Raw genomic sequence first — 13222 nt, 5'->3', positions numbered from 1 at the left:
TTTGATAACCGACCCGCTGCAACCCGCAAGGAAGGGAAATAGTGTCGCGAGTGACACAACACCTGACCTCACCTTGACGGGGAGCGGCACTAGAGCCACGTGGTGCAATACAAACGAGGATCTGGGAAGCGATCACAAGATCATAGAAGTGGTGGTAGAAGGAGGCCCGACAATTCCCGGGAAACGGAAGGTAGAGGCCGTAAATTGGGACGCTTTCAGGGCACTCAGGGACAACCCGGCTCCCGTCTCTGACATTGCGGAATGGAGCGATGGGGTGGTACGGTCTGCTAAAGAGGCCACCGAAGCGGTGGAAATCGAGGGGGACAACGAAGCCGTAGACAGGAGATTAATAAATCTCTGGAGGAAAAAGAAAGGGTTGGAGGATCGACTTCGACAAAGGAGATGGGATCGGAATATCAGGAAACAGATAGCGGCTTTAAACAGAGAAATTGAAGAGCACGCAATCGCACTCACGAAGCAGAATTGGTGAACGTCTGCGATCAGATGGAGACGAATATGAGTACCGCACGAACGTGGCGACTTCTTCGCCACCTCTTAGATCCGGATAGCACAAAGTCAGCGTCCAAACAACAGCTGGAAAGACTGGCGCATCAGTTTGAAGGCACTAAGAAGGAACTATTAGAAGAAGTTCGCAACAGGTACATATATACCGCCGGACCCGAACCCCTCCCGGACTATGAAGGGGGAGAGAATTCGGAATTAGACGCCCCGCTCTCCCTGGCAGAAGTCAGAGCGGAGATTAATCGCCTGCGGACTAAGTCAGCAGCGGGGCCGGATAAAGTGAGCAACAGAATGCTTCGTAATTTAGACGACAGGCCCATCGCCAACATCGCAACGTACATGCAGGAGTGCTGGGAGAAAGGGACGATACCACAGGAGTGGAAACTCGCAAATCTCATTTTCATTCCCAAGTCGGGGAAGAAACTGGGCCTTGAGAACCTCAGGCCGATATCGCTCACCTCCTGCGTGGGTAAGCTTATGGAACATGTCGTTCAGACGCGGCTCAGTAGGTACATAGAGGACAATGGGCTATACACAGACACCATGATCGGCTTCCGACCAAAGCTGTCGGCATGCGACGTGATGCTGCAACTCAAGGACCAAATTATAGATAAGCAAACCCGAGACACGAAAGTGATTGTGGGGTTGGATGTGGCAAAGGCATTTGACAACGTGAGGCACGTGTCGATCTTAGAGAATCTGAACTCACTAAATGTAGGTAAGAGAGTGTATAGTTACATCAAGGACTTTCTTACGAACAGGAAAGTCACTCTCAAGATAGGGGAAGACTCCATCGAGGACATTAAACTTGGTAACACAGGAACGCCGCAAGGCTCGGTGTTATCACCGAACCTCTTCAACATTGCGATGTTGAGACTCCCCGAACTGTTGGCGGACATTGAGAATTTAAACCACACAATATACGCGGATGACATAACATTATGGATAAATAAGGGGAGTGACGGACAAATTGAAAGCTCTCTGCAAAAAGCAATTGACATCATTGAAGAGTACCTGAAACCCAAGGAACTTAAATGCTCGGCCGAAAAGTCGGAAGCACTGTTCCTGATGCCCCCTGGAAAACGGCGGCTTCACCAAAAGCACGAGGCAGACATCCACCTGTATGTCAATGGCGGAGAGATCCCCGCGGTTGACAGTACCCGCGTCCTCGGGCTAAGGATTCAGGCGAATCGGAAGAATCATGAAACGCTTGCTAGGTTAGAAGCTAGTGCAAATCAGACGTGTCGTCTTATCAGAAGAATAGCGAACAGGCACGCTGGGATGAAGGAAGCGAATCTCTTGAGACTCGTGCAAGCCTTCGTAATCAGTAGGATAGTGTACGTGGCACCCTACCTGAAACTCAACGGAGCGGAACGGAACAAGCTCGAAATCATTATCAGGAAAAGTGTCAAGGTCGCACTCGGCCTACCCCCGAACACATCCACCGAGAGACTTATGAAGCTAGGGGTCTCCAACACTCTCGCGGAGCTCATTGAGGCTGCCCTTACCGCTCAGCATCAAAGGCTACTCGGTTCTGAAACGGGGAGGAAAATTTTAGAGAGATTGGGCTACGAGCCCAAGCATGAACATGCCCGCTCACGAGACATACCACGACAAATCAGGGACAAGATTAAAATCCCTCCGCTGCCCAGAAACATGCACCCCGCCTTTCACGAAGGCAGGCGCAAAGACAGGTCAGAAGCATTACATGCTAGGTATACAGGTCGACAGGACGTCCTGTATACGGACGCTGCAATATATGAAAGCAAAGCCGCACACGCGGCTGTGGCGGTTAAGGAAGACGGAACCCCGGTGGCGTGCTGCACAGTCAGTGGTGTCAAGACAGTAGAAGCTGAGGAAGTGGCGATAGCCTTAGCCGCCAGCCAAGGAGGGGTCAAGGTGGTCATTAGCGATTCAAAAAACGCTGTGAGAAATTACGAATCGGGGAGGGTGACGGAGATTGCCATCCGTATATTAAGCAGGGAAGGAGGACCCAGAGAACTGGTTCTGCTCGTTTGGGCACCAGCTCACCAAGGACTTGAAGGGAACGAGGAGGCTCATTCGGTCGCCCGAGGTCTCACTTACCGGTCGACCCCTGGGACCTCCCAAATCTCTGGAAGTACAAACAGCACAGAGGATATGCGCGCATACCAGGAAATCACACAATACTACAGACTAAATCGTCAGATTTATCCGGGAGCGGACAAAACGCTCAATAAAAAAGAAGAGGTTCTTTGGAGGAAATCACAGACAGGGGTTTTTCCCAACCCAGTACTCTACAGCAAGTGGCATCCTACAGTATTCAGGTCAAAGTGCAAATTTTGCGATAAGCCAGCAAATTTGGTCCACATGGTGTGGACGTGTCCGGCTAAATATGATAGCTCACGCACTATAGAATCCTGGGAGGCTTTGCTCCGCAGCCCAGACCCCAACGTCCAGCAAGACATCATCGGTCAAGCCCTTGCTGCTGCTGTATCCCAAGGGATGCCGGCCGACGGCTAGGGCCGACAGGGGAGATGGACTTCTCTCCTGGCGTTCATTGACTGGTGTTACAATAAAGTTGTTTCTCTCTCTCTCTCTAGAAAAAGATTTAATGTTTTCGAATTTTCTCTAAGATAGCTCAGATAGTGGCGCTAATAAATGCTAGTCTTTGTATTTGTCTGGCTTTTAAAGGCACCTTGCCGCAAAAACCCTAGCCAGAAGTTTATAACGGTCATCAGCAACTTACATCTGGCGCTTTGGTCCTCAATCTAGAGGTTCATAAGTAAACTAACAGTTCTTAACTAATTATTCACTCAGAAACAGTAAAAATATCGAAACAGTACTTTTGATGAACGCGAAGTAAGACACCTGGGTGCCAGTCAGATCCATTGTGCCATTTTCGCCTTAGGTTACGATTACTTCGAAATGTCTAATAAAAATTACAGGATTGCACTGAAGTCCGCTTAAGAGCGGAAATGCGAAAGCCTCTCCCTTTTCTCTCTTCCCCCTTCGTTTATAATTGTTTATTTTTTAAAATTTTTTCATATATTTTGTAATCTTTAAAAGTCTGATGGCTTTTATTTATTTATTATTTTATTTTTTTGTTTTATTGATTGTATTCCCGCATTAATTTTTAAAATTTTGTTATCACCCACACGCTGCAGCTTGTTTGCCCATGACTTTGACAAATGCATTAACTAATTAATCACAATTTTTGTTGTCAAATCTAAGTACAGCATATTTTTTACACACTAAGTATTTTTTCACCAACACATGTATTCACACAAAATGACGCTTCGGATGAAAACATTTAAATCATTCGATTATTTTTTAATTAACTAATTACCATTGGTAAATCTCAATACTTTATATTACACATTGATTAACGTATTACCCAACACCATTAAACTTTTTGACTTTCATTCAATGTGGGGGTTGACTTGCGGAGATAAATACGTTCTCTCCACTCAATCGCGGCTGACACGGTTCAAAGCCGCCCTGACCCCACCCCGTGATCGCGCACGCTACCGAGCGCTCGCCGACCACGGCGGGCCTTGCTCTGAGGGAACAAAGGAACGACACATTGGCTGACACAAACAGGCATTTATTGCTACAGCAACAATAACGCCAGCTAGCAACAAGGTACGCTAATGAATCAAGGTCGTCCGACTCACCAGCAAGGTTCCGAACAAATGTTCGCCCGCACTAGGGCAACGGATATATACTCCGAAGGCTGGACGGGACGAGTACGGGAGCCTGTCTCCCCGTCGCTTCCTCGCCCCGCCGGCGAAGAGCGGAGCCGTGAGCGACACGTCCGCCCGCGCCGACCATCCCAGCCGAAGCTCCCATCTCCCGCGCGCGGGCTTCAGCAGTCTCCCGCGCAGCGACGCTGGCGCCCTCCCTTGCCAGTTAACGTAACTGACAAGGGAATGCGCTCATCCTCGGGGTGAGACTGCTGCTGCACGGTGCCTCGCGGGAAAGCAAACACAGGGGGGGGGGGGGGCTGCAGGGCAGGTCCGCACATCATATGGGACGACGTTATCATGCATGCCAAAAAATTTTGCTTATACATTTTGCTGACACGTTTTGCCGACAAGACATAGCTATATAATGCTTTCGCATTAACAAGTTTTGCCTGCAAACATGGGAAAGCAATGGAAGGCGAATATGTAAACTGAGTACTATTTCTCACCGAAACGAAATAAAGAGGACATGCGCGCAGTCACTGCACGTTAAGTTAAAAAAATATGCATTCGTGGTTTCCGATTGTCACGCCGTATAATATCAGTAAAGAATCGCCTTCTATTGTGCTAAACCACTGGGCCTCATCAGTCGACACGGTGCCGCAGTGTAGCCGGTCTTGGCCTCTGTCAAGAGGTTTCCAACATCGTTACACAGAAGCTTCGAAATGAGCACGGCACTTTAACAGTGTGCCGCTGCCAAGAGAACTGCTGTGGCCAGAGGAGGCCGAAAACTCGCTTTGTTACGATAAACTTTATATTTTACGGTCTCACTCATATATTCGATGTCAAGAGCTCGCGAAATCGGCCAGAAGAGTTTGCTTTCAGCAAAGATACAACGCAGCAAAGGCTACAGGAACAAGAATAGTTGATAACGGCACAAGAACCTCGTCTCTATCCGCAAAACTGATACAAATGCGAGGCTAAAGCTGTATGTCCACCTTCGATGAACAGTTCGGTATCAGGAGCTTGCGAAATGTCTTCCACAGGGGTAAGTTAGCGCGGAACGACGTGCGGTTATTTCTCACGTAAAATCGTCAGCCGTTGTCCTACTTTCTTTATAGGTTTATTATGAGAAACGCACAGTGTATGCAGATGAAAAAAATGGTTATCCAATGCAGGCCCACAGCAAGTTGCGTATGCATGCCATCAGGTTGCGCTGAACCTAATACAAATACTGAAGAAGAAAATGTTGCCGCCGCGCAGAACTGATTCCATGTCCATGTCCAGCTCTCTCTGGCCAAATGTTTGAAAATTGGAAAATTGTAACACACTGTTAGGGAATATTGAAGGTAATGGTCTCTTACTCTGATATGTAACAAAATATTTCTGTTAAAGGGTTTCCATCGATCGCATCGAAGAGTTAAGACTTCCACAGAAAACCAATGGGGAACGCTTTTGATAATATAGCAAAAACACGAATAGAAAAAAATATACAAGACTGCTGTCAGGTGATCTGCGGATATATTGATTGTTATAGCGAACTCTTACATTATATGAAAAAACTGCGTTCATAAACGGTTCCGCGCTTAAAAATGCTTTTGTCCACAATTGTGTGCGGGAAGGGGCGTTGAAAGTCCCACGCCTATTTTTATTAATTGAAATAATCAATCTGTGAGGAATTATTTACTACTGTTCAAACACTAAGCATTCATCAGGCTACGACTAGTTTTGCAAGTTCTGAAAATTACTTGTAGTCAGCGGTCGTTTTCAAGATTCTGTGTTATCCGAGCGATTTCAACGGTTTATTAGGAATCATTACGTGCAACTTTGGTCAAATGTTTAGGGAATCCCCCAAGGCGGAGTAGATTTGTAATAAGGGAGTAATTGGTCATTGGCACCCACCCAAGCGCAGTCATAGGCTACACTTCGTTCCTACTTCGAGTTATTGATCAATTACCTCTCTCCCTACCATAAGCTTGCTGTCGTGCGCGGCTGGCTTGGACACATCCGGAGCCTCAAGTAATCACGTACGGAACGCCGCCTGTATGTGGACAAGAGTGCGTACGCTGTGATTCATTTCCTTTTGACTCCACATGGAACTAACGAGTCAAGCGGACGGCGACGGAGGGGAGTTCGGGGTGCGCAGACGACCCAGCTTGGCCGGGCCCCATTGTTCGCAGCCCGCTCCGAGAAGCAGCAACGAAGGCGCATCGCCTTTCATCCCTACCGCGGCGACGCTGCCCAAGGCCATTACCCGGGCGGCGGTCGTTCAGTGTGTGGCTAGGAGGCAATTTTGAAGACGCGTTCCTCATGTTCACTGTGAGCGCTTATCAGCTCCATATGACTGCCAGGCACTTCCTGTGCACGTGAGGCATCAGGAAGAATTGGGGAAAGGCGGCGCCTTAAGTGGCACGGCTTTCGACAATCTGTGCGGCCCTCGCATGCTCTTTAAGCGAGTAATCATGCCGCCCCGCGGGGGAGGATGGAGTGATCCGAGAGGGGAATTGTTAGTATTCGTGACAATGACCTGTCCCCTCTCCCCAATCTTTGATTGGGCGTGTTTTACGCTCCTCTGTCTCTTTTTCAATGTGTTTTCCTCTCCCATGTGTTTTATTGGATGTGTTTTCCTTTCCCCGGTCCTTGATTGGATGCGTGCTTGTGTTTTGACCTAATTGGTTGGTGTCCCCACTGAGGGCGGGGACTTAGGGATTAAAAGAAGACGTTTTGGTGGGACCGGGGGTTGATTTTGTCTGGTCACTCTGCGGATCAATCACTATGTACATAGTTGTTCTCCTTGTTGTACCTTCCGTTCTGTCTTAACTATTTTATGTGTGATTAAACAGTTTACTTCCTGAAGTTCCACGAGTAATGTGACTGAGCAAGTTTAGAACCTCAAGACGTCGGCATCCAACAACTTCTCTTTCCCCTTCGGGCTGACATCAAGGAAGAGAAAGGGGTAAAAGGAACGCAACTGGCGCAGTCGACAGAAATGCGACGTCTTCCTACTCGAGGCAACTGAAGGAGGGCGGAAGTACAAGGCGGCGGACGAGCTATAGCGTGGCACGTCCAGAGGAGAAGACTTCAAGAGTGACAGCTGGTCAACGCCGACGTGACGCTGAAGGTCCAAGTCAGCGGGCAGCTGAAGGAACCAGGTGACCAGAGTCAAGGAGGGCGCTGCTGATCAGGAGGCGCCGACGACGACGCGGATCAAGGAGACGAGTTCCAACCGGGACCGTGCGGCGCAGCGACCAACTTCCGGGCCAGTCTTCCATGCTGGGGCACCGGCAGCCTCGTAAAGCGGAGCTTCGGTAGCCAGGCGAGTACCTTTCTGTTTCTGTCGGGCTTGTGCTTATGCCAAAGCCTTGGGTTTTGAGAAGTGACAGTGTTAAACAGAAAGAGATGGAGAACGGGGCAGGAAACGGAGAGTTGGCAGCCGCGGGTCAGGCAAATGAGGGTCCGACGTACCCTCTGACAGTTAGCGCGCCGGTGCAACAAATTACCGAGTTGCAAGTGCAATTACGAATTGCTGAACTAGCGGTGGAAAAGGAGCGGTTGGCTTTGGAAAATACAAGGCTGAATCTTAAGCAGAGCGGAACAGCGGGTGGGCTTGGTGAGAGCGCGGGAGCGAGCGGAAGAATGGATGAGGACAGAAGGTTGAAATTTGCTAACCTTATGAAAGGCGTCCTCACGCCGATGCCGCTTCAAGAAGCCCTGGTACCAGGGTGGTTCGAGGACGTAGAGGCCATGTTGGGGTCATACGAAGCTCCAACCCAGTGGTGGGCTGGACTAGTTTTGCCACACCTAAGCGAGAGGGCACGCATGCTACTCACGCGGTTGTCCGCAGAGGAAAGGAGCGAGTACGCACTCCTGAAAGCTAAAGTGTTAGACGGCTTGAGGCTCACTGCCGCCGAATACAAGCGTCTTTACTCATCCGCGAACAAAACCCAAATGAGACGTGGGAGCAGTTTGCGGTACGCCTGCAGAACTACCTGGAATATTATTTAAACAGCTGTCAGGTAACTTCGTTAGAGGAGTTCAAACTGCTAGCCGTCGCGGACCGACTAAAGGAAGCCCTCAGTGCAGAGGCGAGAGCGCACGTTGCTCTAAATGATAAGCCAGGGTTCCTAAAACCTAGTGAGATTGTCACGCTGGCAGAAAACCACGACGAAAGCCGAAGATATAAGGTCGGGAAAGCAGCGAGCGCGGCGGTGGCGACGAACGAGGCAGTCGAGGTAACACAGCGCGACGGAACCCAGTCCCGACCAAACAACACGCGGCCCCGGGGACGTGGACAGTGTTTCCATTGCCACGGGCATGGGCACATCGCAAGATTTTGCCCGAAAAGACAAACCGCGGAAAAGCCAGACATGGGGGGCGGACGCGCAGACCAGAAATCAGTAATCGCCCGAATATCGATCCCCTTGCATGGCAGGGAGACAGTGCACGGCTCAGTGGAAAGGCAGCCCGCGGAGGAGAAGGTCAGCGCCGGAGAGGTGACATTGTTGAGTAGCGGGAACGCTATAAGTGCGCGCATTGACTCAGGGGCCGACATCACGGTCATCCGCAGGTCGCTCGTGCCGCGATATGAATGCGCGGGGGCAACAATAAAACTCACCGGGGCTTTCGGAAAGCAGGTTGTCGCGGAGCTGGCGTACGTTCCCCTAGTAACAACTCAGGGAGCACCGCGAGTATCATTTGACCCGTCGGAGCGGGGCATACTGTGTGCAGTCACAGACGAGCTTATAACTGGGATAAGCGCGTTAATCACTCCCGAAGACTATGAGCGGCTTCTGAGCGATCGTGTCCATGCGCAAGAACAGGGAGAAGCCGAGGGTTCTGACGAAGAAATCGAAGAGAGGGAGAAGCGGGTTGACGAGGTTCTAGCGGGCGCGGTAGCAGCAGATTGCAGCGAAGGGGAAACCGCGGTGGCACAGACGACGCGGCAACGGTTTCGCGAGGCGCAGATTGGAGACGAATCACTCCAGGAAGCGTGGGCTCAGGCTAGAGAGGGAACACACGGCATGGCGGTCCGGGACGAGCTTTTGTTCCGCCAGGAGCCTGTTGCTGGGCATCCATGTACTCAGCTTGTCCTCCCAACCGAGCGACGCGCAGAGGTGTTAAAAATAGCGCAGCGCCGAGATCTAGAGGCACTGATCGAGGAGAATGGCCAGGTTTTCAGCAGTAGGCCCGGCAAATGCACGCTAGGAGCGCACAAAATCGTGCTAAAGGAGGGTGCTCAGCCACGGGCTGGCCATGCGTACAAGGTCCCGATGGCGTATCGGAAGGAAGTGGAGAGGCAAGTAGATGAGCTCCTGGAGTGGGGACTAATATATCCCGTTGAGAGTCCTCATGCTCACCCAGTGGTTTGCGTCGCTAAAAAGGATGGGGGGCTGCGCCTGTGCTGCGATTATCGGAAGTTGAATGCGATAACCGAGCAGGACGCCTTTCCGATGAGCCTACCGTCCGAGCTGCTGTTCCGAGTAGCGAAGGCCAACTTCATCAGCCTAATAGACATGCTGAGAGGCTATTGGCAAATATCCCTTGACGAGCAGGCACAGGCCCTCACGGCATTCGTCACTCCGGTGGGGCAGTACGCATGGAGGGTCATGCCCTTCGGCCTTCGAAATGCGAGTTCGACATTTCAGAGGGTCATAAACCAGGTACTAGCACCGCACCGCGAGTACGCATGCGCCTACATAGATGATCTCGCGATTTATTCAGACACCTGGGAGGAGCATTTGAGGCACGTTCGGGCGGTGCTCGCTTCGATCGCAGCCGCCGGGTTCACCGTGAACGCAGGCAAATGTCATTTCGCGAGACGAGAAGTCGAATTTTTGGGCCATGTGGTTGGGTCGGGGAAGCACAGCGCTAATCCAGGAAAGGTCAAGGCAATAGACGAGATGCCGAGGCCCCAAACAAAGAAGGAGCTTAGAAGCTTTCTGGGCTTAGCTAACTATTACCGACAATATGTCCCCGACTATTCTCGCGTCGTGCTCCCTCTGACGAGCTTAACTAACAGGCGGACACCGCAGCTGCTCCCATGGGATGACGAGGCGCAGAAAGCTTTTGATGAGGTGAAAGCTTGCTTGAAGAACGCATCCTCACTTCATGCGCCTGACCCAAGTAAGGAGTTCGTGCTCGCAACCGATGCTTCGGACTACGCGGTGGGTGCCTGCCTTGCCCAGTGCGATGACGAGGGCCGCGAGCAGCCTATCGCTTTTCTGAGCAAAAAGCTAAGCTCGGCTCAGACCCGCTGGGCGACTATCAAGAAGGAGGCTTATGCCATCATTTGGGCATTGGGGCGACTTGAAGTCTGGTTGTGTGGCGCACAAATTAGGGTCATAACGGACCATAACCCGCTCAAATATTTGACGCTGAGGAGTCCGCACAGCGCCAAGCTGACACGCTGGGCACTCGCTCTGCAGAGATTCGATATCCGGGTCGAGCACAAAAAGGGGGAGCAAAACGCTAATGCCGATGCAATGTCGCGACTCGTAGCTGCCAACTAGAGGCGTGGGGGTATCCGGGGCCTGGAGTTATGTCATGTATGGAGGTGTACCCTGAGGCTTTGGCAACGCATATGGTTCGGCAGCGGCAGATGGTGCTTCTTCGGCTCCGGGCCCGCGGCACGTTGGTCTGTTTCGGTTTTCTGTGTGTGCTTCATTCCAAGATGTTATGCAGCACACTTGGTGGGGAGGTGTCGTGCGCGGCTGGCTTGGACACATCCGGAGCCTCAAGTAATCACGTACGGAACGCCGCCTGTATGTGGACAAGAGTGCGTACGCTGTGATCCATTTCCTTTTGACTCCACATGGAACTAACGAGTCAAGCGGACGGCGACGGAGGGGAGTTCGGGGTGCGCAGACGACCCAGCTTGGCCGGGCCCCATTGTTCGCAGCCCGCTCCGAGAAGCAGCAACGAAGGCGCGTCGCCTTTCGCCTTTCATCCCTACCGCGGCGACGCTGCCCAAGGCCATTACCCGGGCGGCGGTCGTTCAGTGTGTGGCTAGGAGGCAATTTTGAAGACGCGTTCCGCGTGTTCACTGTGAGCGCTTATCAGCTCCATATGAATGCCAGGCACTTCCTGTACACGTGGGGCATCAGGAAGAATTGGGGAGCGATGGCTGCTTAAGTGGCACGGCTTTCGACAATCTGTGCGGCCCTCGCATGCTCTTTAAGCGAGTAATCATGCCGCCCCGCGGGGGAGGATGGAGTGATCCGAGAGGGGAATTGTTAGTATTCGTGACAATGACCTGTCCCCTCTCCCCAATCTTTGATTGGGCGTGTTTTACGCTCCTCTGTCTCTTTTTCAATGTGTTTTCCTCTCCCATTAGTTTTATTGGATGTGTTTTTCTTTCCCCGGTCCTTGATTGGATGCGTGCTTGTGTTTTGACCTAATTGGTTGGTGTCCCCACTGAGGGCGGGGACTTAAGGATTAAAAGAAGACGTTTTGGTGGGACCGGGGGTTGATTTCGTCTGGTCACTCTGCGGATCAGTCACTATGTACATAGTTGTTCTCCTTGTTGTACCTTCCGTTCTGTCTTAACTATTTTATGTGTGATTAAACAGTTTACTTCCTGAAGTTCCACGAGTAATGTGACTGAGCAAGTTTAGAACCTCAAGACGTCGGCATCCAACAACTTCTACCTTTCCCCTTCGGGCTGACATCAAGGAAGAGAAAGGGGTAAAAGGAACACAACTGCTTGCCGTCCCGGTTAGCTCGGTTGGTAGAGCGACTGTTCTGGTGAAGCGGTGGTCACGGGTTTGAACCTCGGATAGGGACGAATTTTTCTTTAACTGCAAAGTTTTTGAGAAAGGTGTATAGCTTTCCTTTGTAGCCGTATGGCTGCGCTTGAGTGGATGCCAATCAGTAATTACTCTCTTATTTCTTGCAACTTTAATCTCTAACGATTCGCCAATAATATGAATGGCGAAAGTTGGAGCGAATAAGTTAGAGAGGGCCGCCAACCTCAGCTGCACCACACCCTTTTAATTCGGGGAATATTTAAAACAGGGAATCTCCTTCCAGGATACGGGATTCTCAATTTTACAGACGGTAAAAGAAATGGTGGACGCTTACGCCTCGCCTTTAAGAGTGGAACGCGAGAGCGTGTTCAAGTACACGAAGACAATTCACTAAGTCAAAGGCCACAACGAATTCACTAGGTACACTTTTATTCAGTTCAAACCAAGAGAATTGTATGGCTAGAATGAGTTTGAACAGTAGTGGTCCTCACTCTTAGTGCTGTATTGTTCATGACATATTGGCACTCACTCTTAGTGCCGTAAGGTTCATTGCCTTTTTTCTATTTCTTTGTTGCTGAGATGTGTATGGTAATGGTGTATTCGCTATACGCCCCTGACTGTTTTCTCGTGCTTCCTTGCTTGTGTGCGTTGATTTGCGACTGTTTTCTTAACGTTTGTAGATACTTCATGTACATAAAACATGGCATTATTGCTATAAATCGTATGTTGAAAAATTAAAAGCCTTCGTAGCGTCTTCTACGCCTGCTCGCCTCGCAGTCTTAAGGACATGGGTTCGATTCCTCGTGTGTTCATAATTTCTTTCTATTTGGACGTCATCGTGTTACAACGCCAACAACGCCGCCACCGGATTTTCTGCGGCATGGGCTCTTTAACGCTGTCGCGTGAACACTCAAGGCCGAGTTCACTGAACTTCGACAAAAGGACCCAGGTACAGCTACAAGCGCTATCATCAAATACTTTCTGGCACAAATGTCGACGGGAGCAGAGAGACCGTTAACTTTTTACTGTCGTTGGCTTTACTTTGCTCACAGTAATCTAGAACTATGCTCTCAAAGCGGGCATGACGATTTAAGAAAGGAAACAGGATACCAGGCAGCAGCACCGGTACCAGAACTGATAATTCACAGCGAGCGTTCTGTCGCTGCGTTATATGCAGACCGCGAGGGAGGAAACACATCCGCGATTGTCGCCTTGACAACCGGCGACGAATTGCGAAGATAAGAGCGAGCCTTGTGCGGGACCCGCTTGTGCTGCAGTTCTTTCAGTCGG

This window comes from Amblyomma americanum, chromosome 9 (genome assembly GCF_052857255.1).
Source record: "Amblyomma americanum isolate KBUSLIRL-KWMA chromosome 9, ASM5285725v1, whole genome shotgun sequence".
NCBI lineage: Eukaryota > Metazoa > Arthropoda > Arachnida > Ixodida > Ixodidae > Amblyomma > Amblyomma americanum.
The sequence above is the reverse complement of the archived record's forward strand: the minus strand, read 5'-3'. Positions refer to the sequence as shown.